Source organism: Maylandia zebra, linkage group LG13 (assembly GCF_041146795.1).
Source record: "Maylandia zebra isolate NMK-2024a linkage group LG13, Mzebra_GT3a, whole genome shotgun sequence".
Lineage (NCBI taxonomy): Eukaryota > Metazoa > Chordata > Actinopteri > Cichliformes > Cichlidae > Maylandia > Maylandia zebra.
Window position 1 is genome coordinate 25004671 of NC_135179.1, and position 25719 is coordinate 25030389.

Consider the following 25719-nt stretch of genomic DNA (forward strand, 5'->3'; position numbering starts at 1 on the left):
TTGGTCTTCTATGCAACCGTGGCTGCACTTTTCATCCGACTCTGGAATGACAACAAAACATAATTGCAATCAATCATGCTGATTTTTTTTATTTGTTGTTTTTTTCTTTTTTGCACTCAAATGGATATGGTTACAGAATTACCAGCTGCGCATCAGCTGACACCTGCAACCACGGCTGTTTATAACTTCTATCATGCCTTTATCATGGAAGCATATGGAGGTCTGAAAAAGAAGTCAAGTGAAGCAGCCATTTGCCTTTCAACAGATTTCTTATTGACTATTTCCTCTGGATTTATCGACCATAATTGGGCCATGATGATGAATTATACCCTTCTTTGCAAACTGTAAAGTTGATGTTCCATCCACAACATTTTAATGCATTTTGACAATCACAACACATTGCAGTCATCAGTTTAATACCAGCTGGTACAAAATGCTACTGCAACATATTTAACTGATTATTAAAGATGGCGGCTGGGTGGTTGTTTGAGGAAAAGGTCACAAGTTTGATCCCCACAACAGGCAGCAGACACACACTAACAGAAATGTGTCCATGAGCAGGGCACTTACGGTAGGTGCTACACCTGCTACACTATTTCACTCAAAGCCACATGGGTATCAGTGTCGGCTGAACGCCTGAATTGTAATGTAAATCAGTAGATGGTTTGCCTATACCGCTCGGGAACAGCCCTGTGATCTTAATAGGTTCACTCCCCCTAGAATCAGTATGGAGATTGATACACCGCGTGTTCTCCTCTTTCTTATTCCTCCCACATCTCGTCCACTAATATATAATTTATATCTTCATTTACATGCCTTTTGTTATATATATAATGGAGTCCAAGACTATATAACTTCTCCATTAAACAGGGCAGTTAACCTGGGCTCGGACTGAGTCACATCTGCTCTCTATCTTCAGTTATTTTTGCGTCATAACTTTTGCACTGTCCACTTCCTGCTGTGACAAAACAAATTTCCCACGTGTGGGACTAATAAAGGTTATCTTATCTTATCTTATCTTATCTTATCTTATCTTATCTTATAAATGCTCAGCATTTATGTATTGTCATCATTAAATCTGTGAGGATATCACATCACTGTCGCTTTTATAGAAAGCTGATTTACACACGTGTTTATGCTGGGGGGGGGGGGGAGGGGGGGTTGTTGTTTTTTTTACTGTCAGCTGCTGTCAAAGATCTCAGTCTTGATTAATGTAATTATACTGTTATACAAGCAAGATGTTATATTTGATGCCAAGAGTGCTTCAGAAGTCTTCTGTCCTCTTGTGCCCTCTCTCCTTCGTCCATCAGAGTCTGCTCAGCCTCTTGCAGAGGACTGTCCTTGGCTCTTGGACAGGGACACTGCATCATCACAGTTCAGCTCCAGGCAGCTAACACAACAGATAGCAGACAATAAACCCCCAGTCACATTCTCCATAATATTGTCTAGCATCAGCATTGACAATCAACTATCAGAAGGCACAAAAAGAGAAAAGCAATGGAATGGCTACAGCAGGGGCCTCGTCATCTCATCTTTTGGACCTGCAGTTCAATCTGTTTGTCTCTAAACATGGTATTTGGCTTTATGCAAATATTTGAGCATGCTTTCTCAGAGCATAACACTCCATTTTTCAGAAATGTTCCCTTGACAACCGAGTGCAGCAGCTTAAGAAACGTGTTTTCTCATCTTGTCAAAAGAGATATCATGGGAGGAATTCACCGCTGCACATTGTACCTTGAACTCAGCTTAAATAACACATAGTGTGTTTTCTAAACAATGGAGCTATAAGAAAATGTGCTTTCAAGAGGAGACTCTCCTTATGGCTGGTTGCAATTCGTAGCTCAAGAAGCAGCTTTACTTTCTTTACTTTCCCATTTGTGGCCACTGTTTGTGGACCCCTCTCTCACCTAATTCCCCGACAGTCGACAGTCGATGGGCGATATTAGGATATTTTTGCAAGAAGAAAATATCTACAAGGTTTTTACTCAAAGTTATTACAAAGATACAGCACATACGTCCACTTGATTAAGGTTTTATTGTCCGATATTTAAACACAGTATGTCGTTTTCTCACACAATTCATATTAATTGCATCAATGTTCCCCCAGAGCAACACTGAAAGAGGGTATTAATGTGCACCTAAGTGCTGCAGGTAGTGGCATAATCACAAGGGTATGCATCACTGAATGAATAGGCTGATTAGATTTGCTTTGTGTTTCGACTGCAGATGATTTACTTAAGAGTCAAGAGTGGGGTATGATTAATTTCACTGTGCTGCTCTGCACCGAATCCAAATAGAAACACCTTCCCATTAACGTGAGGCTTAAAACGATGTTTCTGCAAGACGTGTGGGTGAAATCTTTGAAATTTTAGCTCATTGTACATAAAGATGAGTGATAAGGGGCGACTCAAGTTTCACTGTTACAGTATGTCATGATTTGCAGATTGTTTAAGAGGAAAAAAACAAAAGGACCTGGACACAAACATGGATTAATCGTTTGGGTTTGGCAGCCGGTATTCAGTGTCAGCAAGCTGGGAGAAGATTGGGGAATTTACTTCACCGAAGACAATTTGTACATGAAGCATAACAGTGGAAATAGGACACATAAATCACATTAGCTGTAACCCTGAGTCTGCCATTGATTACCTACAGGAAAACAAATGGGGACGTTAAGCCTTAAACACCCCCATCAGGGTTCTAACCACCAAATGGGAATCATGAAGTGGATAGCCTAAGCAGGTCCCTGTGGGGCGATTAAATCAGAAGGGGGGAGATAGAGCAAATGGCCCCTGCCCCCTCGCTGTCCACTAGACAACCATACCAGAGCAGATACAGGTCACTTCAGCACCTCTAGCTATGATATAATGGCTGGCAGAGGAAATGCAGCAGCGTTTGCTGGCATCTTTGCGTTATTTGACATGACATCAGGTCAAATCTGAGACAAAGCAGAGTAGACAGAGAATTCATTACAACAAAGCAGACCTGGATCTAACAGTATTTGCATTTGATTGATCTCGCTCGCAATCCCATGTGGGTGGGCTTTACAACCAAGAGGAAGAGAGCGATTGCCACATTGTTACCACAATCAGGAAATCCACAGAAAGACATTTTAATCAGCGTGTTCAAAAGCCTTGACTTACAAACCTGTCCACCTCACCTCTCCTCCAAGGAGCAACAACAAACACCGCAAATTATTTGCAATTTTCTTAACGCATCCACGGAAGAGAGTCAAATCCAGGCTCTAAGGGATATTATGCAGTGTAACAAGGTGGTTGTTTATATCTCTCTAAACGATGCCTGACACAGAAAACACAAGCGACAGGGCCTATCATACCCTTTCATGAGCATAGATTTGTTTTTATGTGAGCCTCCCACCGTGTGAGAACAGGTGTGTGTGGGTGTGTGTGTGTGCATGGCAGAACAATGCATCATCATTCATGGCTCATAATGCCTTTAGTGTGAAGCACAGCTTGGGACATGTGAGATGAAACACATGCAAATAATATTTCCCGCTGCGACCCATCCAGCACAAACTCCCTAGACAAAGAAAAGAAAGAAGGATTCACTTGACATTAATAATGAATTAGATCTTAGAGGATAAATGTCAAGTTTTTTTTTTCTTTCGCAGTTTGAATCAGCTTTCATCAGACATCCCTTTTTATTAAAAAGTAAAAATGTGTTCTTGAGAGTTTTATCCCTGTATGACAAGTGTAGGTGTTTTAAAATCTGCTGACACTTGGAACAGCAGCACAAATTTTCACCCTTCACTAATAATGACAAAGCTCATGGTGGGCAGCATGTGACACAATCATCCGTCACATCCTCATATTATTACAGTAAAGATAAGTAAGCACGCTATCAGTGTCAAGGTCTGACATCATTGTAAGTGGGTAGCTAATGTGCTGCAGCTGAAAATAATAATGGATTAATAATACTGTGTACAACATCTGGAGACCGAAATGTTGAAGGTGGGTGAAGGGGTGAAAAAAAAACACACATAAAAAACTTGATGGACACAACCAGCAAACAATTACTGACATTTGGAACAATTTTTTAGTAAATATCCTTTTATTTGGTGCATTCACTGAAATATTCGGAAAATCAGAATTTCAACCTTAGATATTTAAGGCAAAATAAATAAATATAACAATAAAACAAATATTTGTTTATGTTCTGTAATGAATAATTCACTATGTGCAAGCCTTTAAAACAAAATGATATTTTCAATGCTGCACTGACATTCCTGAACACAAAAATTAGTTTTAAATGTTAAATTAACAGATACTAATATAGTGCTCTTCTACTCTAACTGAGCACTAAAAGCAATTTTCACAACAAGCCTCACTTGCCCAGTAACACACATATTCATACAAGTGCTTTTTTAGCACCTTGACTAATCTTCATACACACACATATGCATCTGTTGGATGCATTGGGAGCAACTCAACGCAATTCAACATCTTGCCCGAGGATACTTCAACATGCAGACTGGAGGAGGCAGGGATCTTGCTCCCGACCTTCTGACTGGTAGACGATCCACTCCACACCTCCTGAGCTGCAGTGGTTGCTTCTCAGAAAATTCCAGTGTATAAATTTGGGTATGAAAATATGAAGTCAACTTGTTATTTGACTAACAAATAACAATATAATTGTATCTTTTTTTAGTTTATAACAAAGTTTTGAGAGATCTCTACAAAATCTGTATTTTCTTGTTTTTAAGACAGGTGGCCTAATAAATTTGTTAAGCACTCTGTGTCATATAAATATAATAACAACTGCTGAGGTCATACAATTAAGGAAAACAAATCGCACATTTCACAGTTTAAGGTCTCTATAAATGAATGTATTTATTATTGCATCATTGTGTAATGAACATCTAGTGTACTTTATAACTACATTATGATGAATGATGCAACCACTATTCTACCATATATGTGTTTAATCAGCACCGTTAATCGCAATGTCATGACTGTAATAATAATAATAATAATAATAATAATAATAATAATAATGCATTTTATTTGAGGGCGCCTTTCAGAAACCCAATGTCACCTTACACAAAACAAAATGAATAAAAGGAACAATAGTCATAAAATACATAAAATAAGTTAAAATTACAAAACAGAGCGTGACAACAGATAAAATCAGCATTAAAGCGAATAAGCCAGTTTAAACAGATGTGTTTTGAGCTGTGTCTTAAATACGGAGAGGGAGTCAATATTTCTTAGTGCAGGAGGAAGAGAGTTCCAGAGCCGAGGAGCAGAGCGACTGAAAGCTCTGTTCCCCACAGTAATAAGGTGTGAGGACGGAACAGTAAGATGAATAGCGGATGATGATCTGAGAAGGCGGGAAACAGTGGTGATATGGAGCAGGTCACACAAATATGAAGGAGCAGATTTATGGATACACTTGTATGTAAGAAGTAAGATTTAAAAATTTATCCTGGCTTCTACGGGAAACCAGTGAAGCTGCTGAAGAACTGGGGTAATATGAGCACTTAACGGAGTGCAAGTTATGACCCGAGCTGCAGAATTTTGAAGAAGTTGGAGTTTATGAAGGGACCTTTTAGGGAGACCAAATAGGAGGGAATTACAGTAATCAATACGGGACGTAATAAGACTATGGACAAGGATGGCAGCAGCATGGGGAGTAAGGAAGGGACGGAGTCGGTTAATATTACGTAAGTGGAAGTAAGCAGACCGGGTTATGTAATTAATGTGAGACTGGAATGAAAGAGTATTATCAAGTATGATACCCAAACTCTTAACCTGAGGGGAGGGAAGGGTGGGAGAATTTTCAATGTTAATGGAAAAACTGTGGGATTTGGTTAAGATAGATGGTGTACCAACAAGTAAAACTTCAGTTTTATTACTGTTAAGTTTGAGAAAATTGGAGGAGAACCAGGATCTAATCTCAGTAAGACAGTTTGAGAGGGAAGTAGGTGGGAGGGATGAATTGGGTTTAGAAGAAAGGTAGAGCTGGGTGTCATAGGCATAACAGTGAAAGTTTATATTATATTTTCGGAATATATGACCAAGAGGGAGCATGTAAGTAATGGATATAAGAGGCCCTAATACTGAACCCTGGGGCACACCAGCAGAAACAGGATATAGAGTTGAAGAATGGGATTTAAATTGGATAAACTGAGTGCGCTCTGAGAGATAGGAGGTAAACCAGGTAAGTGGGGTGTGACTAATACCAATGGAAGCTAACCAGTTCAGGAGAATATTGTGAGAAATGGTATCAAACGCCACACTAAGATCAAGAAGGATGAGGATGGATAGGAGACCAGAATCAGCTGCCATCAGAAGGTCAATGGTAATCCTTCTGTGCTATGATTGGGGCGGAAACCAGATTGAAATTGTTCATAGAGATTATGGTCATTGAGAAATAAATGAAGCTGGGTGGCGACAACTTTTTCAAGAATTTTTGAAATAAAGGGGAGATTTGATATAGGGCGAAGATTATCAAAGTTATTGGGGTCTGCACCAGGCTTTTTGAGAATTGGGATAGCAGAAGCCTTTTTCAGTGCTTCAGGAACAGTTCCAGTGTTCAGGGAGGAATGAATGATATTGGCTATGAGAGGTGCTAACGAGGGAAGACAGGCTTTAACTAACACAGTAGGAAGAGGGTCAAGTTGACAGGTGGATGACTTAGATTTTTTAATGAGATTAGATACATCAGTTATGGAGGGAAGAGTAAAGCTTGAAAATAACTGACTGGAAGACAGTGGGGGGACCAGGAAGTCTACTTCAGAGTCAGGAGCTCCTAAAGAGTTAAGTTGACAGTGAATGTCTGAGATTTTACAAGTGAAAAAAGAGACAAGAGAATTGCAAAAATCAGCAGAATACATGTGGGAGGGGAATGTGTCTGGAGATTTTGTAATTTTACTGAACAATGAATAGAGGGACCTGGAGTTAGAACTAATTAAACCAGAGTAGTAAGCAGATTTGGCTGAGGTAATGCAGTCCTTATAGAACAAAACATGATCATTGTGCATTTCTTTATGTACAGTAAGTCCGGTTTTCTTGAATACACATTCGAGTTGGCGTCCTTTAGCTTTAAGGTGACGCAGGTCGGAGGTAAACCATGGAGCTGAACGGGAAAATGAGACAGTTCGATGTTTAAGGGGAGCAAATATGTTAAGAAGGTTATGAAGGTTGACATTATAATGACAAACGAGTTCATGAGGGGTTGAGGAGCTGTGGAGAGATGGAAGGTCATGGACGGCAGATGAAAAAACAGCTGGGTTGATATTACTAATTTTCCTAAAAGTGATATTACAAGAGATACGGGTTTTGGAAGTGGTTATGTTCGCATCAAAAGACATAAACATATGATCAGACTGGGGAAACAATGTGGCTTTACAATGGGTGGGGGTAATGCCAGAACAACAGACCAAATTCATTTAAAAACTCCTTGTGTGGCTTAGGTGGCCGATAAACAGTACATATGATGGTGGGGGTAGATCCAAGGAGCTGTAGTGCAATGTATTCAAATGAATGGGAGGGAGGGGCAGAGACGGAGTACTTTCCAGTGCTTCCGGTGAATTATCGCGAGACCCCCGCCCTTCCCGAAATGCGAGGTTGACAGGTGTAAACAAACTCAGATGGAGTGGAGTCGTTGAGAGAAACAAAGTTGTTGCCATGTTTCAGTCAAGCAAAGACAGTCCAACTTACGATCACAGAGGAGATCATGGACGAGATGTCCCTTACCAGTGAGAGAGCGGATGTTTAATAGACCGAAGTTGATGCTGGAGTTGCCATGCTGGACAGTAGGCCTAGTTGATCTAGCTAGGTGGGCCAGCACACTGTGGTCAACACCCCGGTCAGTCTTGCAGGGAGGACGACGAGTTTTGGACCAGATGGAAAATATTGAGTTAGTGTCACTGATGATGGATAAAAAAAAACCCAGGTGAGCACGAGCCACACTAACACCCTGTGGATCCGCATCTTAATCAGGGCCGAGCACTGAACACAAACGGAGGGACCGAACAACCAGCTGACAGCTGCAGCGCAAGCAATAGAAGCCCGCAGATATTGCGAAAACAAGTCAAAACAGGGTTGCGCCTTAGATACTTGGTTCATATTGCCGTCAGCAACTGAAAAAAAAATTATAATAAAAATAGTAATAGTAATAACCGGTGAGCAGCGGCAGCCAAGCGCGCCAGCGTTCACTCGACCGGAAGTGTATGTAGTTGTGGTGACGTGAGTAGGTAGGGGTGCAAAATGACATTTTGAAGTTGAAAACAAGTTTGAAATGCTCCTGGCTACTGCTGATTGGCCAAATTCAATAAACTTATTGGCTGGAAGAAATCCACATGTTCTACAACCTTACAGAGAGGTCAGTTGGACGTCTGTTTAAGTTACCATATACGGCTCAGGATTTTATTGTGTTTTTAATGTCGATGCAACCTTCAACAAAATTTGTAACATTATGAATATTGTTTGTGTTTCCCCTATGAGCAATTTTCCTTATTTACAGCCAATGCTCAGATGATAGTGGCAGTAAAGTTTGTGCCACTCTGGGATGCTATGTTTTGATGAGCTAATTAGACCACACATTTCCCTAAAAGGCTTTTTGTTAACCTGTCTACTCCAGAATAAATTTTGATGGACTCACACACGGGGTAATATTGAGCCACTAAAACAAAACAGATTGCAAGAAGTAGAAAATAAAACTGCAGGAGGTTCTAAGTCAACGTTGATGACTGTGATTCTTTCAGTAAAACGAATGAGGTTAGAGGTTCCCTCATTGAAAAAAAATCTATTTTTTAATGGAGCATAGAGCTGAGAAAGGAACATTGTATTATGATGAGTATGAAACTAAAGATCATATCGTTAGCCAGTGTAAAAGACTCTGACTAGGACAGCAATTTGTCTTCACTCTTATTAGACTTGAAATTATTGATGGCTTTCTTTGTTCGCTCTTGCCTCTCTGTGGTTTCCTCGGTCTGAGTAATCGAGCACAGATATTACCCATATAAAATATTTCTATACCCCCTTGAGGTTACTTCTGTTTACAGAAACAAAAGCCATTAATTAAAGTGCTCACAGTCTTAACTCAAAGACAAGGTTTCGCATGCATTGTTCCCCTGTGAAGGTCGCTTTGTACGCAGCCCTCTTACTTAGGAATTGTTCTGTGTTCATGCTTCTGTGTAGTTATGTTTGGAAATTATTGTTTTTTATACATGAGCTCTGAGATGATTACAAATAACTTTCTGACGTGAGTATCGAAACTAAAGCAAAAGCCTCACGCAAGCGAAGAAGACACCCTATCTGGGACCATTATTACTGTTCTGAGGGCTGAGGGCGACTGCAGGTAACCAAGACAGTACAGTTGTCCTTTTCTTCCTTTTCAAAGACAGTGAGCTTGGTAGATTCTCCATCCACACATACAGTAAGTATCCAGTGCCATACTTCCTCATTCTCCTCACAGGGGACCTGGCTAATTTGGGGAAGTTGTTTATAAATGGCAGAAACCGTACAGCCCTGACTCACCTTTCTTCGTGAGGACTGCTCCTTAGTTAGCTTAATGAGGTCAGATTGTGTGTGTGTGTGTGTGTGTGTGTGTGTGTGTGTGTGTGTGTGTGTGTGTGTGTGTGTGTGTGTGTGTGTGTGTGTGTGTGTGTGTGTGTGTGTGTGTGTGTTTATTTCTGTGTTTGCTGAGAATAGAGTGGTTCAACTTGATGTGATAAAGTTTGCAGAGTCCACTGGGGAAAACTTTCTCTTGCATGCTGCTATTATTATAAAAGTATTATCAGCTATTATTTGGCAGGTAGTCTTCGCGCTAGTGCATGTACAACAGCAATTTAAACAACTGGGAAACAAGATACTTGTGATATTTAAGTGCCTGACAGTACCTTACAGTGTGTGAGAGCCAAATAACGTTAGCACCATGTGCCATCTTGTCTCAAGAGCTCTTAGAGAGAAACAAGCTCTTGGTAAATGGCTGCACTAATATTGCACCATGAGTGACAGCACCCATTAATCATTCAGTGTGCAGAGGATGGTTTTGTTTTATTATCATTACAGCTTTTACCATTGTACAAGTATTCCAAACCCTATGCATAGCAGTAATGAGCTGAGGTAGATGAGGAACATTAACAGGGTCGTAAATCAACTCTGACTGACTGGACGTACAGAAATCTCGACCATCGAGGCTATCGAGAAATCGTGAAATTCTTCACTGAGGACAACTATGAGAACACTGGAGGAGATTCAGCTGTTTATTTTGCAGCTATTCTCTATGTGAATAATGAGTTTGATGAATTGCATACTGGTATGCAGAAGATAAGTGATTGTAATTCCAACCCACCAGTCTTTAGCAAGAAGCACAATTGATTGTTTGCCAACCCTGGCCTCCCATACTGATACTACACCTGTCAAGGCATGTTTATACTGATAAGAGGTGCAGATTTACCACCCAGGAATTTAAATCATTGAGACAATGTGTCACAGAGTTTAGACTAAAGAAGGTTTCTCATTTTCAAGCCAGCATCTATGGATTTTTCTACTCTCTTGATCCTGTTCAGGTTGACTTCTCACTTTCTTCCAGGTAGACTGATGCTGCTTTTGCTTTTGATCTTGTCCATGGCAAATGTCCCTCCAGCTCCTGTCTCCTCATGGATTGCCCAAAATGTTTTCAATCTCTGATTCAATCAACTCAAAATCTGTTCCTGAGTTCAAATCATCTCATTTTGCCCCTGTTCTTGAAACTGTGTCTGAGTCGACCGACGCCTCTGTATGAGAGTTGGCTGACTCATTTTTTTCTTCTTGGCCTATAGCTCTGTTGCCCCAGAATCGACTGCTCGCTGGTTGACCTCCTGCCAAATTCAAAGTCTTCCCTCCTGGTTGACCCCCTGCTGGCTCTGTCAGCCCAATCTGTTATTACCTGGCTGGTGTCTGACTGCTCTGATTTACAGCCTTGTGGCTTCCTTCCCGGCACTCCAGAGTCCTGATTTTCCACCTCTGCCACTGCAAGGACTAACTAATGTGAGTGGTAAACAGTGCTGTGCATGAACGCTTTAAAAAGAGTTTTCAGTGAACTGTGAACTGAATAAATAGTGTTTGCCACCAAACCATTAACAAAGGCTAAGGCCATGAGCAAACACCAACAGTGTTTCTTTAGATCTGTATTACATTAGTACAATAATCTCCCATGAGTTGTCCTGCATTATGAGACACGTTGTTTAAGTAGTAAAACATACTCGCATTTCCCTGGCTTTTAAAAGTGGTCTGTCTCTGACCATTATGTATGCAGTTCATTAAATCTGCTTACTGTCGATGACTGCGGGGCTGCAAAGATAGGTGGAGGAGGATCGGCTGAAAATAGACCAGTTCAAAGCAGCTTAATTAAAAAAGAGCTCACTCTTTCTAAGTGTGAACTTGCACAACAGTGGTAGTAAATACAATGCTATACTTGCATTCACAACACTTATATGTTGGAATTATTTACCCCTTGGTCAGGAAATTGAGATATTAGTTATTTAACTTAAACATACTGTTCATTCCTTACACAGTTTCTCCAACAAGTATAGGTATTTCTCCAAAATATGACAATTTTTTGCAAGATAGCCTCATACATAACACGTTAACATGCTGAGAAATATGAACCTTCCCAGACCTTCCGTGCCTACGAAGCTATGAGTTGACATAATCAATAGTGTTGCAAATTAAAACTGACTGTCTTAATTTCCTGTTTTTCTAAAATAAACTGACTCAGTAATATCTTCACCTCGTGCTAGGACATTACAGAAGAGGGTTCATTTAGTTTGGAGACTATCCCCTTGTCTTCATCTGTAATCTGCGATGGTTATCACCATCAATATCAACTGGGTTCCGGTTAGTGATGTGTAAAATAACAATGAATTTCTAATTTGACGTACAAGAGAAATGTGAGGTCATAATACTGTTGAGATATTTTCTCTTTCATGTGCTTTTTTGGCTGGAGAAAGAAGCCCGCTGGCTCGCGCAGCACCACTATCCTCCATCGTTAAGCTGAAGAAGATGCAAGATGGTTGATGTGTTTTTTAGGGGGTGGGGTTGCAGCTCGGAGAGATTGAGAGCGCTTTGAAATTCCAATGGGCTGGGAGATTCAGTTCCAAAACAGTAGTAATAAGGGACTTTTTGAAAAAAGCAGAAATTTCTGTTGCATAAATCCAGCAAGGGAGAGAGGGAATACAGGAGAGAGGATTTGTTCCAAAATGAAGTACAGACTGGGGAGTGATATTTAAAAACCTAAGCAATATTAATCAAGTCTCAGCAGGTGGTTACCAATGAAATGGCAATCATAGAAAAAGTTCAGAGGCCCATCAGATATATATCATGTTCATCTGTGAGCTGTGCGGTATGAAAATTACTCTTTAAAGACCTCATAATAGGAATACAGTAAACATGAATGATGTCCTAAATTAGCTTCACAAGTAAAACATCTAAATTGGCTCTTGATGCATGACTCACTTTTTCAGTGAGAAATGTGCTACTGCTACTCCAAACAATGTATTTGGGTCACTCAGTTCTGGCAGTCCTGCATGAGGCAGAGGGACGCCACCCAAAGGCACAAGCGCTCTGAGGCATCCATAAACATAAACAGTGTGTATTTTGGCTACTGTACAGCTCTGGTGCATATTTAAATAAATTGAAAACAAGACGGGTGCCAGGCCAATGCAGCGATTTCGACCACCCATTGCAATCTCCATTGTCTTGCGCTAGAGACTTTTGGTGCTGGCTAGGTGGGAGAAAACTGACAGATTCACATGGAGCCACAGAGAAGGAGCAGTTGCACTGAGAGATTTTCTGTGTGAAGAAACCTGCCTTGAGTAGGTGTTTTTTAATCTATGTGCTACGAGTGACAAGAGATTTAGAAGAATTATTCACTAATACAATTTCTGCTTAAGCCCTCCTTTGCGAGAGAAAGATGCCATTGTTTCAGCTTTGTGTGTGTGTGTGTGTGTGTGTGTGTGTGTGTGTGTGTGTGTGTGTGTGTGTGTTTGAGTTTTGCATAGGCATTTAGTCCTGCTTTGCTAGGAGAGGAGGAGATACAGAGGAAAAGCCTGTCGTATTTCAACACCTCCTTTTAGTCCAAAAGATGCAGCAAGGGGGGGAGGGTGGGTGGGATTGTAAAGGAGGTCTGTCTGCCCTACATTTCTGAGCCTAAAATGCTCAAAAAGGATGCTGAGAAGGAGCACAGGTTATTCTGCCCTGCATTTAGAAAAGAAACCATTTCCCAATTCCGTGATCCCTCCAGCACCAAAAAGAACCTAATTTTGGTCTCATTTTCTTGAAAATAAATCTTTATCAAATCTTTATCATGAAGATCCTCCCAGCCCACGGAGCAGGCAGGGGCTCTGTGTCTTGCTGGACTCCCCGGCTTTTACATTATTTTTAATGAGTGATTTGGTGAAGAAGAGTCAGTACAACCCCCCCCCCCCCCAAACTCTGGCATCACCTTGACTCTTAGACAGAGACAGAGTGTAAAGAGGCATGCTTATTGCACAGCCAGTCGAGGAGAGCACTTATTAGATTTATTTCGAGGTCTCGTTTCTCTCTACAGAGCAGAGAGCTGGAACTAGTTTGGAGAAACTGTTTGCTTTTCACTCATACACTTGACTTACTGTCACAGCATGAGATTTCCACCCAATAAAATCTATATGTTTCTCTATTTCACATAACGTTTAGCAGTTGTTTTATAAAATATTAAGACATCTTGTGTTATAGACCTCTTCAATTACTTTGGCAATGATATATTAAGACGAATATCTTCATGATTCATAGCAAGAGAGAGGTGTGATAAATTGACTGAAAGTTTTGAGTCAGAAACTTGAGCCCCTCCTGCTATGCATCATCTATAATGTGCTCACCTCTGCTCCGAAGAGCTCCTTTTGCCAAGAGTGCATTATGCCTATCTAAATCACAAACCTTCACAGTGGCTTTTAGCCCTTTACCATCTGCTGATTCTCAAAGTGTTGCTAACAGCATTACATACAGGTGTATGTAAAAGAATGACAGTTTATTTCACACAATTAAACACCAGATGGATTTTGTGTCTATATCTGGCATTTCTTTTCCAAGTAAAAAGGTTTTTCTTGCCATTAGCTGCAATTTCAATATCCTCATTTATCCCCACAACCTCTTCACTACATCTTAACCTTCTCAAGGGTAGTTCAACAAGCTCAGATTCATTCACTTCTTGGAATTAATCCGCTTGGTGCCACAGTTGCCTCCACAGTTATTTGCCCACAATCAGAGTAAATTATAATCAACCTTCATCAGGCTGCCAGCCAAGAAACCAAAATCAGGTTGCAGTTTTAAATAATAAAGCCTGGTCCTAAGTACTATTTTTTAAGGATTTAACTAAGCTTGTAGATTGTTTTGTTTTTGTTTGTTTTGTTTTTTTTTTCAAATTTGATCTCTAGCTCCTGTAGATATGCTGTTGAAACAAAATGTATTTTAACTGTTTTTACATCAGGCCAGTTTAAGATTATTTATTTATCTTCATAACAGTGTGCGTAAGAGTGGCAAGCAAGGCCAGTACTGCTTGTCCGTTGAAATCAAGTAACGTCTCTCCTTTAGTCTCAGATAGCATTCTGTCATAAAGTGTCTCACCTGTTTGCATCCATTGTTTACATTAATGCCATCTTGTGGGTGTAGTTGGCTACTGTCTCTGGAAGCAGGCTTAATACTGCTTGTGTTTGATTAGAGAAGTGTAGGACCACCACACCCATCGGCGTAACTTTGTGCTGAACATTTGGGTAAATTCCCAGATGATTAAACATGCAACTATTTTGCTGGTAATACCTAAAATAAGTAAAGAAAATCAACAGCCTATTTATGTAAGATAATTAACAATGTCATAACCCCCCAACCCCCCTGGAAATTACGCCCCTGATGCATAATTGCGCTTAAGTCTCTGTTAAAATGCATATGTGCATTTTGGCTTGCCTTTCTGCTATGCGTGCCACTGGTATTTACGTCTGTGAAGGTTCTCAGTCATCCAGGTCATCGTGGTCTAACAAGCTTGGAAAGAAAAGCGTCTGGATTTCCTTAAGTTGCTTGAAGACGTTTCACCTCTCATCCAAGAAGCTTCTTCAGTTCTAGAGTCAAATGCTGGAGAGTCGAAGATTTAAGCCCTATAGGAGTGTTATAGCACACTGAAGCTCTTCCCGTGAAAAACACGGTGTTATCCAACTTAATAAAACACAAATACTACTATTTCTAGTCATAGCAATATTATTATTAGTGCTATGACTCATACTAGTCAGTTTTGTCTCATTAAAATGTTTCCCTGAGTGTCTGAGAGAGCAGACAGTCTGGTTGAGCCAGTGTATTCCTTTAGAACTAAGACATGAAGTATTTGAATGACAACAATTATGCAGTATTTATGCGAAGGGCCTGCCAAAATTAATCCCCTCTTTTACAAGACTATAAATGCAGAGTCAGATTAAGGCCAGACAAATCTCCGCAGATGGGTGGTGAAAATTGACTCAGTTCACTGACAATAAATGTAGAGAGGTAAGTAGTTCATGGGAGTGCATCCAATTTGGCCAAACTTGTTGGATATTACAGCAGCCGCAAATGAAGTAGAGGCCCTTTCCACTCTGGGAGCAAATAATGGAGCGTTACTTATTTTCATTAACGTTAGCATTATTGTTTACTGTCGTCTGTTGGGTGTATTAAAAAGGAAACTAAATAGGAAATAAGCTACTGCACATGTTCAAGTCATGCATAAGCACTTTTTAAAAAATCTGCAATATGGAAAATCATTTCAAAGAAGAACTTCACTAAAGCAGACAAAACAAGAAGTGAAACTCTACTTGAAAACAGGGGGATGCAGTGGGAAGATCAATGTAAGAGTGCTCATTCATCTCATAATCCAGGAAGCATTCAGTACTCCACGTCAGGGTCAAGGAGTGCAAAGTTTATTACTCCATCCCTGTTTTTAGCATGGATGTGCCAGCCACCGTTAACCTCTCCACTCGTGGTCCTGGTCTATTTACATTTTTCAGTTTATTTCTGCTCATTACCAGGATATATAGCCTCAGGCAGAAGCAATTGAAGCACCTATAATATAAAGCCCCCAAACTCATTTCCTGTCACACTGCTTTGGTTTTGAATTGATGCCATCAGCAATCAGGGGAAATTGAACATTTTGTTTTTGCTGTAGACACAAGCAAATATGGAAAAGTGATGAATAATACTATTGTACGATCTCTGTTTTTACTGACTAAATTAAGTGACATTCATTTTGAAAGCTGTGATAATTAAACACGTGTCATTCTTTTCTCCAAGACAATAAAACATTCAAAATGCACTTCTTTGTCTACAGAAAAATGACAGATATGCATATGAATGGATGATTAGGGTTCGGATTAGTATTCCAAGTATTATGAGTCTAAGTGGAGGGATTTCAGTAATCACATTACATGCACTTATTTATTTTACTATATTTTGAATGTGAGTTTATAAAAAGGTTTGGCTAAAGCACACATACAACGCATTTACACAGGCTGAGATACAGCTTCATTGTGATGCAGGCCATGATAATAGTGCTGTTAAAATTGTAGCTCAGGAGCACTGACAGAACCTGACAAATGACTGAAGCATCTTAAAAGCAGAAGCAATGTCGACATTTACAAAACAAACAGTGAAAGTGCAGCTGCTTTTCTTTATGGATGAAAAGCAAAAAGAGTCTGAGCCTAGTACTTGGATTTCTCTTGGAGTTCCTGTCAAAAGTCCTTTAGACAGATGAAAGCAGTTGATTAAGCGGCCTTGTCTTTGATCAAGGTCTACACCTTTTGAGCCGGCTGACAAAAAAAAAAAACAGATAAAACTAACTTTGTGCAAGCAAAAATGTGCAACACAATAGCTAACGTGTTTACTGGCTTGTCCTTATCGGTGACTGGATGTGATATAGCAAAGAAATATTTACAAACAGAAAGTACAGCTTCTATGCAGAGGTGATTATGATAAGTCTATTGGAGCCATGGGCGAAGAGGTCATTGCTATTATATTATTAATATAATAAAATAAAAGAGAGTAGAATAGAATAGAATCAACTAGAATATAATATAAATTTAACCCTGAGTGTGATTTCATTTTATGATTCTGAAAAAAGATTCTTATAACAGGAACATTTTAAAAACGTTAAATACAAAATCTTTCACATTAGAGAATTAGAATTCCTGAAATTCAACTCTGAAGGTTGCTCTTGGGTGCAGCTTTTTATTTTGTTTCTATTCATTTGATAGAAGCTCTGTAATATTTCCAATACTGACAATTGATGTGCTGGCGCCTGCACTGTCACATATGGGAAATACAGCAAATTACACACACCACATGGTGTTAATTTACACCTTAGAGAACACGCCCAAACTTTCTTGCATCTACATTTCATAACGTAGCATTCACAGCTTGATAGCTATGGCTGTCAGACACAGCTTTCATCAGTTTATTACAGAAAACTGTTGTCGAAGGTAGAAGATTTCACCTCTGTTAAACAGGTTGAGTTGCTACGGGATGATGTTAAGCAGGTAATTCATGCTGGAAAACCCTCAAATGTGGCTGAAAATAAATATTTCTGCAAAGAATAGTGAGGCCAAATTGATCTCCAATGAAATAAAAGACTCCTTGCTAAATATGCTTGATTGCAGTTCTTGCTGCCAAGGGTGGTGGAAACATTTATTACGTTTAAGAGACAATTAGTGAGGACAGGTAGGTTTGGATAGCTTTTTGCCCCTTTACAAATGAAACCATTATTTAAAAACTGCATTTTTTTTAATTTACTCGTGTTATAAATTTGTTTTGATAATCTAAAACATGCATCTGGAAAAATGATATAAACACACCCTACTCAGTTAACTGATATTAAACGTCAGCATACAAAAAAAAATAATGTCATCCTGCTCGGAGTTACATTTACTCCAATTATTTAGCAGTTTATTTAATCATTATTATATGTGTAACTTATCACTGTCTTACTTTTTTTCTCATGTTTCCTTTTCTTTGTCTTTCTATTTTCAATCGCAGGAAAATAATTCCTCTTCGTTTTCATTTTCCCTAGCTGTCACGTTAGGGAGGTGTCTCTGAATGTCACTGCAAATTTTGCCTTTGTTGAAGTTTAAAGTTTGTCAGCCCTTGGGGACCCGGCACAGGCCAGGAGCCCCAAGCAGTTGCCTGCCTTGCCCAGGTGGCATGCTGCCCCTCTTCTTCTGTGTGAAGCTATGTAACTTAAAAAGATTAATATCTGATGAGTCCACTCATCTTTTTCACTTATCCAGTTCAGGTGAAGCCTATCCCAGCTGTCACAGGGGCAAGAGGTAGGGACAAGTCACCAGTCTGTCGCAGGGCTAACAAAGACAGACCACATTCACAATCATACCTACAGAGAATTTAAAGTCACCAGTTTAACTAACCCTATGTCCCAGAGAAAACCCACTAAAGTAGAGATCACACAAAGCTCTACATTGGTGGATGCAAACCTAGGCTATGCTGTCCATAACTAAAGTACATTTACGGCTCAAATCATACTTTTCTTATTTTTATAATGCCATATAAAATGAGCTGAATGACACATAAATGTGTATATCCTACATTTTCTCCATGGCTGCAGTACTCGCCATCTATCACCTGAAAACTTTGAATGGGCTTTTGAGAGTGTTGTAAGTGGCCCATTTTTTAAGCAATTTCCTAGCACAGAAGGTAAATCTGTAAGTACTTTAAAGGAAATGAGACTAACTGCATGCCTCATGTAGCTTCAGCTGCAACAATTTCTCCCTTGGCTACAGATCTATTGAAAGTGTAAAACCGAGTGTCTTTCCCCCCAGCTTCTCTCTTGTCTGAAATTCCTTTTTTCCTTCCAGCCAAAAGCCAACTACTCCACCAGATAATAACCTGGACCAGCTATTCAGACAGTGCTAGGGGAGCTGATAATGGCCACTGTCACGGTCTGTCAGCAAGAGCAGGTAACACCTGTGTGTCACCTTATTGTGATACTGGTCAGTTGGGGCTGAAGCCATTCCAGGGTGCGACAGATGGGCTGCGAGCAGACTGAAACTGAAATGGCCGGCTTTTTTTGTTTGTTTATACTGAGAATCGCAATCACCAAACAACTCACCTGCCAACTCCTCCTTTTAAACATCTGCACCACACAGGTAAATATTTGTACAGTGCTTTGAGTGCTTGACTGTTAACACTTAGACCCCCGGAGAGCAGTCATTTTGGTTTTCTACCTTAGACCCCTGCGGAGTCATCATTTTGCGTTTCTACCTTTAAATTTAAAAAAAATGTCAGTGCTTTCATAACAGGCAAACTGAAATGACTGTGTGCGCTCTTCTTCATGTACAGCCTCTTGTTTCGAGGGGTTTTTTTTAACCCACACACCAGAGACAAACTGCTTTATATCAAAAGGAATTGCTTTAGAATGCAGACATAGCTCTCAACTTGCAACCAGGCTCTGCGATACACATAACTTCTACATTTCACCCTGCCTCTGCTGCAGCCACACTGCATGAGTCCACGATGCCTGCTGGCTTCAGCCTAAATTGTAGTGACTGGATGTAGAGAAAAATGAAGGCTTCTGTCAATCATAGCAAGAAAACTCGCATTCCTCATGAAGTGTGGCTCTAAAAAAAGAAACACCAATACTTTTCCTCCCCTATAACCCCTCAGTAAACACAGACTGACAGTGTTGGTTAATCCTGCATTTGCATTTATTATATCCTGTCTACATAATCTATATAGTGTCCAGTCATCTCCTTTTGCTATGGGAGGGAGACCTTCACAGGCGACCTCTAATCCATCTCATATGCTTCCGCAGCAACAAACCCGGTGAATCGTTTAAGACTTAAACGTACTGTAAAATTAAAAGAAATTGTTCTTGTGGGACAGCCTGAACAAAGTTTCATCGTCAGAAGGGAACAGAGTGCAGAGATGTACAGAGAGAAAATGAGCAAGTTAACACCGAATGACCTGAAAGAAATGAGATGTTTTTTCAGCAGATTTGACATTCACCCAAATTTCCTCCAGTCCTGCAAGCTCCAAATGGCCTGCGGAGGATTTTGGAAGCCAAACTGTACCGACTCAGATTTCAGTGGGCAGAAAAGGAGTTAACTAAAAGAGAAACACTGAAGAGTTACCATAATCTGCACACATGCAGGTCACACGGCTCCCATGTAAGGCATGCCATAGATTTGCATATTTTGAAGCAGCGCTGGCTGAGCCCATAATCCCTGAGCAAGAATCCTCGACTGAGTAAACTCATCAGGAGTGGGCTACATATTCATGACACTTCACTTTTACTGGCCACCATCAGTTACTGCTTTCGCTGTCTTTAAAGGGACAGTTCAGTGCAAAAAGTAGATATAAATATTCTACCTCTGGCCTGTAGTGCTACGTATTCATCTAGATTGTTTTGGTGGGGATCCAATGGCTGAGCTGGCAGAAGGGCTGAGTGGAAAGGCAGTGCATAATGAGCAAGCAGGCAGGAGTTTGAAGCTGAACATGGTCAGTGGAGCTGCAAAACAGGGTGGCGGTGAGCGTGACAGAAGGTCGGTTTGGTTGGCAAGCAGATGGCTGTAGAGTAGAGCAGGCTGGCAAGTCTGACGCGCAGGGAGAAGCGGCCTTAACACGAGGAAAAACACGAGGAACAACGCATAGATTTAATGCGGGCCCGAGAGTTTTACTACCTCTTTAAAGGACCGAGCAATCTGGCGGCATATGGGAGGAAAACTGGCTTGATACTCAGCGGAGCAACGGCTGCACGCAGGCTGAGTGACTAGGAATTGTGTTGATGCAAGCTAATAACACTTGGCTCCATATAAACACAGGTTATCAGCCTCCACTCTTCAACTGTGTTTTCACACCAACTTCTGGACTTCGATACTTTCTAAACTCTGATCCTGGTCTGCTTTGGCACCATTTGCTCTTTGCCACTTTCTCTCGGTGATGGATTTTTTTTCCTCTCTACAATCAATTTCCACTTTCTGGGGCTGTTATTTAGTTTCTTTGAGGTTCACCTCAACCAAGACCAAGGTCTGCATGACCCTGTTGTTTTCTTCTTACCTTACAACACCCCTCTGTGTTTTATCTGTTGCGCTTAAAGAGCTCCATTCCCTTAAAAACTAGATCCACTACACTGTTAGATTCGGTTAACATTTCATCCTCTCCTTCTTTTTAAATTGTTATGCCTGCCTCCTGTTGAAACCTTATTCCCTATCTATAGCAGTAGCACACTGTGAATTGTACCCTTAGACGAATACAAAGGCAAAAACTGATCATTCCATTGTGTGTCGTATGCATTATCAATGGTAACATCAATCTTACGTTTGCTTTGTAAAACAAGTCTTTATATGCACTCCAAAGCTGCTATCACGCCCAGTCTCAAACCTAAACCTGCTCTTTATCTGTAATTTTCCGTTACCACTATTTTCTTTTGCAAAGATGGAACCCCTTTTCAGTTTTCTTTGTATTTAATTTTTTAATTGGTGCTGGAACTCGTATTCTTGCCAACCAGCACCTCCAAAGCACACTGGTTAACACACTCATCTGCTTAATCTTTGTAAATGTATATGTAGAAGAGGGTGAATCCATCCAAATATAGATAGTATTGATTCAGTAGCAATGCTGGTATTGATATCAGATCGATACCGGTGCTAATATCCAAGTTTGTTAAGTAGCGCACTGAGTTAAAGAAATTGGGGGTTTTTTCATTTTGTTTTCTTTTTGGAAATGGAAAATATACCTCACACATGCATTATATGAAATATCTGAATCTTTTTGTGTTGACTGTTGCGTGCACAGCACCTTAAAACAAGAGAAGTTGACCCAAAGTCCTTTAAAGACTTTGGGTCAACTAAAACTCAGTGATTTAGTGTAGTGATTCATCTCATAAATCATGATATACTGCTCTCCCCTATATAAGCCTTTATAGTTTAAAAGTATCGGTATCAGTATTTGTAGTATTTGTATTTGTAGTATCGCACAGGAATAATCTACAGTTTGCCAGAGGGGATACTGCAAATCCACAACTTGTGGTTTCTATACTTTCGGTTTTGTACTTGCTATATGTAAGTGTATATAATCTCAGTTAACAAGCTTTAGAGAAGCTGAATGGCAGATTTTGTTTCAACTGGAAACACGAGCTAAAAAAACAAAATGAAACAAGCAAAAGTCAACAGCTCATGCTCTGCAGGGCTCCAGTGTTATCTATTCTTTGCACTGAGAAAACAGATTACTCAAGCACACCTGCTCTTCAGAATCTGATGTTTGGTCTGATGGACTGCAGATGTGCTTGGAATGTCAAAGTTGTCCTGGTTTGTTATTGGCCCAGCATCTGCATGCATTTTTGTCTTCCCCTGTTTCAGGGCATAGCGCTAAAATAATCAGTAGCTGACAGGTATGTCCTTAATTTAAAGAAATGGGTTTTTTTTTAAAAAAACAAAACAAAACAATAAAAGAGCATTTTACCCGATACGTTAAAGTAGCAATAACCCACTTTGATATGTGTGTTTCCAGGTGGCAAGGCTGCACCCAAAGTTGCAATTCGACCTACCACAGTGGTGTGGATCAAGATGGATAGAATACACGGAAAGCGAAAACTGGAGCAGAGCTGACAGTGTGATACTAAAAACAAGGTTTAGGATCACAAGGAAAATAGGTCTGAATGAAAGATGATCCCATTTCTTTCCAATGTGTCCTCGTCCCCCTGTGCACTCTCAAACCCTTCGTGGGTTTGATACTCTTATACTATGCTGTTTACTCATCGGCAGCCAGGACCTGAAACTGGCACTTGGCTTGTGTTTGTTTGTTTAATAATGCAGGAAAAATGGAAATAAGCTCAAGATGTGTGATGAATATTTAGCAGGTTTGGGTTTTAAGCAACACATGCATATTCTTGTATATACATACATAAATTAGTATGTAAATGTTGAGCACTTTTGCTTATGTCTCACTTATCTGCTTCATTACCAGTTGTTCAGTATCTTCATTATCATACTAAACATTGTCCTCTAAATCCTTCAGAGGCATCCCTTAGTTTGGATGGAGTTTTGCTTTCACAACCAACTATGTGTTTTGAAAGAAATGCCTCAAAACAAAGAAGTTCCTTGTTATTTTATATATTTTATCATTTTTTATTTTTATTTTATTAATTTCTTTTTTTATTTATATATGTATTTAGAATATGTATTTCGACCTGGAGAAGTGTTTTTTTCCCATACATACTGCCTGCTCAAATGCAGTCAAATTGATTGGGTGGAGTTTCATATTACAGACAGACAATGACCCAAAACACACAGCCAAAGACACCCGGAAGTTTATTAAAGCAAAGAAGTGGAATATTGTTGAATGGCCAAGTCGGTCACCTGATCTTAACCCATTTGAGCATGCTTCAGGTGGGTTAAGATGGGTTATACTTATTGAAGACTAAACTTTGGACAGAAAGGCCCAGAAACAAACAGTATCTGAAAGCCGCTGCAGTAAAGTTCAAGACTTCAGGCTGTCATTGCCAGCGAGGGATTTCAACTATGTATTAGAAATAAACATTTTATTTTCATTTATTACATTCATCCACTTGCCTTGTAGCCCCTGAAATGAAGAGATTGTGTAAAAAGAAATGCTTTATTTTCTCACATTTTTATTCTTTTTTTTTTCATCTGAATTAAAGGTGAAAGTCTGCACTTCAACTGCATCTGAGTTGTTTCATTTAAAATTCAATGTGGTGATGTACAAAACCAAAATTTGAAAAAAAGTTGTGTCTGTCCAAATATTATATATTTTATAAACTTCACTGTTGACAACACTATTTTCAGATCCAGAAGGCAGATTTATAATACTTAATTTATGTATTCAAAATATGGATCTGTGTATTGCTAGTATATACGGTTCAAATGTTGATGACTCCTCCTTTTTTCATTCCTCCTTTTCTTCCCTTTCGGATTACTCTGATACCACGCGTATAATAGGAGGAGACTTCAACCTAGTCTTTAATCCTGAACCTGACAGGCTCAATACAGCAGTGAGTCAAAGGAACTGGCAGCCTACAGATATTCTTAAACAATACATGAGTGATTTTGGTCTTTGCAATACTTGCCGTTTACATCACCCCACTCTCAGGGATTACACCTTCTTTTCACCAGTACACCACTCACAGTCTCACTTATACTGCTTTTTTGTTAGCGGCTCCATTATGCGGGATAACACAGACACTCAAATTTATCCTATCACTGTCAGCGATCATGCACCGGTATTGATCTCTCTGACACAGAAAAGAGTGACACTACCAATTAGGAGCTGGAGATTTAATACGACATTATTGAAATAACAAGATTTCATTAATTAGTACAAAAAGAAGTGGGCAATGTATTTAGATAATAATGACCTGCCAGGAATATCGCCATGTAATCTATTGGAAGCAGAAAAAGTAGCAATGCAGGCAGAATTTTACCTTACTGTTCATATAAAAAAAGAAGGGGAAAACAGTTGTATTAGAACTAGAACAAAAAATTAAATCATTTGAATCTGCCGATGCTTCCTCATCACAAGAACACATGAGTAACAACCTGAGAAAACTAAAACAATAATTAAATTAAATAATTAACGAGAGAACAAAATTTCTGATGCAAAGGCTACATTTGAGTGTGTGCATGTGTGTTTGTGTGTGTGTGGCTCGGCCTGGGTCTTGGGTTTGCTGAGCCTTGACCTCTGTAGGACACGGTTCCACTCTCCCGCTGGACTCTTCTGCTGTCCCTGGGACACAGGTGCTTCTTTGTTCCAGGGTGCATGTCTGCATGTTCTGGTGCGGTTGTTGGCCCGCTCCTTTCGTGGGTGCCGGGTTCTGGGTGGTTCCTGGGCACCTAGAACCCTGTTCTTAACTCGTACCAGGGTTCTAGCTGGGTTGACTGCTCACTGCCTCTACGACTCTGAGACCTGGACCATGCTAAAAGGAGACCTGAGTAATAATGAGGTGTTTAGAATGAAATGTCTCAGGCAGATTACTGAGTTCAAATCTGTCTAAGACACATTACTAGTGCTGTCAGCGTTAATCTCGTTAAAATGACGTTAACGCCATAACCGCATTAACGCAGCAAATCTCTGTTAGCAAGTTAACGCGGATCACTTAGCTGGTGATGGAAAGCAGAGTGGAGGGCGGTGGAAATTGCATCCTCGGTGGACCTGTTTGCCCTATAGGCCAGGGCTCGCAAAATCGCTAGCCCGACATCCCAGTACTAGCAATTTTTCCAGTCAGGCTACCAAAATCTAACTCAGCGCTGCCCGTCTGGCTATCATAGGAAGGAAAAATATATGCGAACTGTGTATAGAGAGCGGCAGCACTGATTGGTGAGCAACAGATTAATTGCGCACTAATTCCTCTGACATCGTCTTATCACTCATTAGCTTACTATTCAAACATGACAAGAGAAATCTCCCACAGCAAGCTTAAACATGTGATAGAGGTTGATTGCGCAGGGAATCGCTGACCCTTATGTGTGTGCGTGTGTAAAAAAAGATGGATTTACGCAGGTATTTTAGTTCTGAAGAGCCAAATAAGGCAGGTCAGGGTGAAGAAGTCATATCTGCTCTTGGCTCTTGACAGAGGCGGTCACACTTTCTCCTTCTCCCTCTCCCTTTCTTGCTTGGCTTCTCATGTCTTTTGTATAGTCTCGCTTATTCTCTAACCCTAAGAGAGTCTCCCAGACTTGTTCTCTAAAAACCTAAAGAAGAA

At 40.1% G+C, this 25719-nt stretch overlaps 1 long non-coding RNA gene across 1 annotated transcript; it reads left to right on the plus strand.

Moving 5' to 3' along the window:
• Positions 1-7610: 7610 nt before the first annotated feature.
• LOC143421704 (uncharacterized) lies at positions 7611-23669 on the plus strand. The gene is made up of 3 exons (XR_013101265.1): positions 7611-7914; positions 10787-10994; positions 22512-23669. It is a non-coding gene; the product is annotated as an uncharacterized LOC143421704 (long non-coding RNA).
• Positions 23670-25719: the final 2050 nt, after the last annotated feature.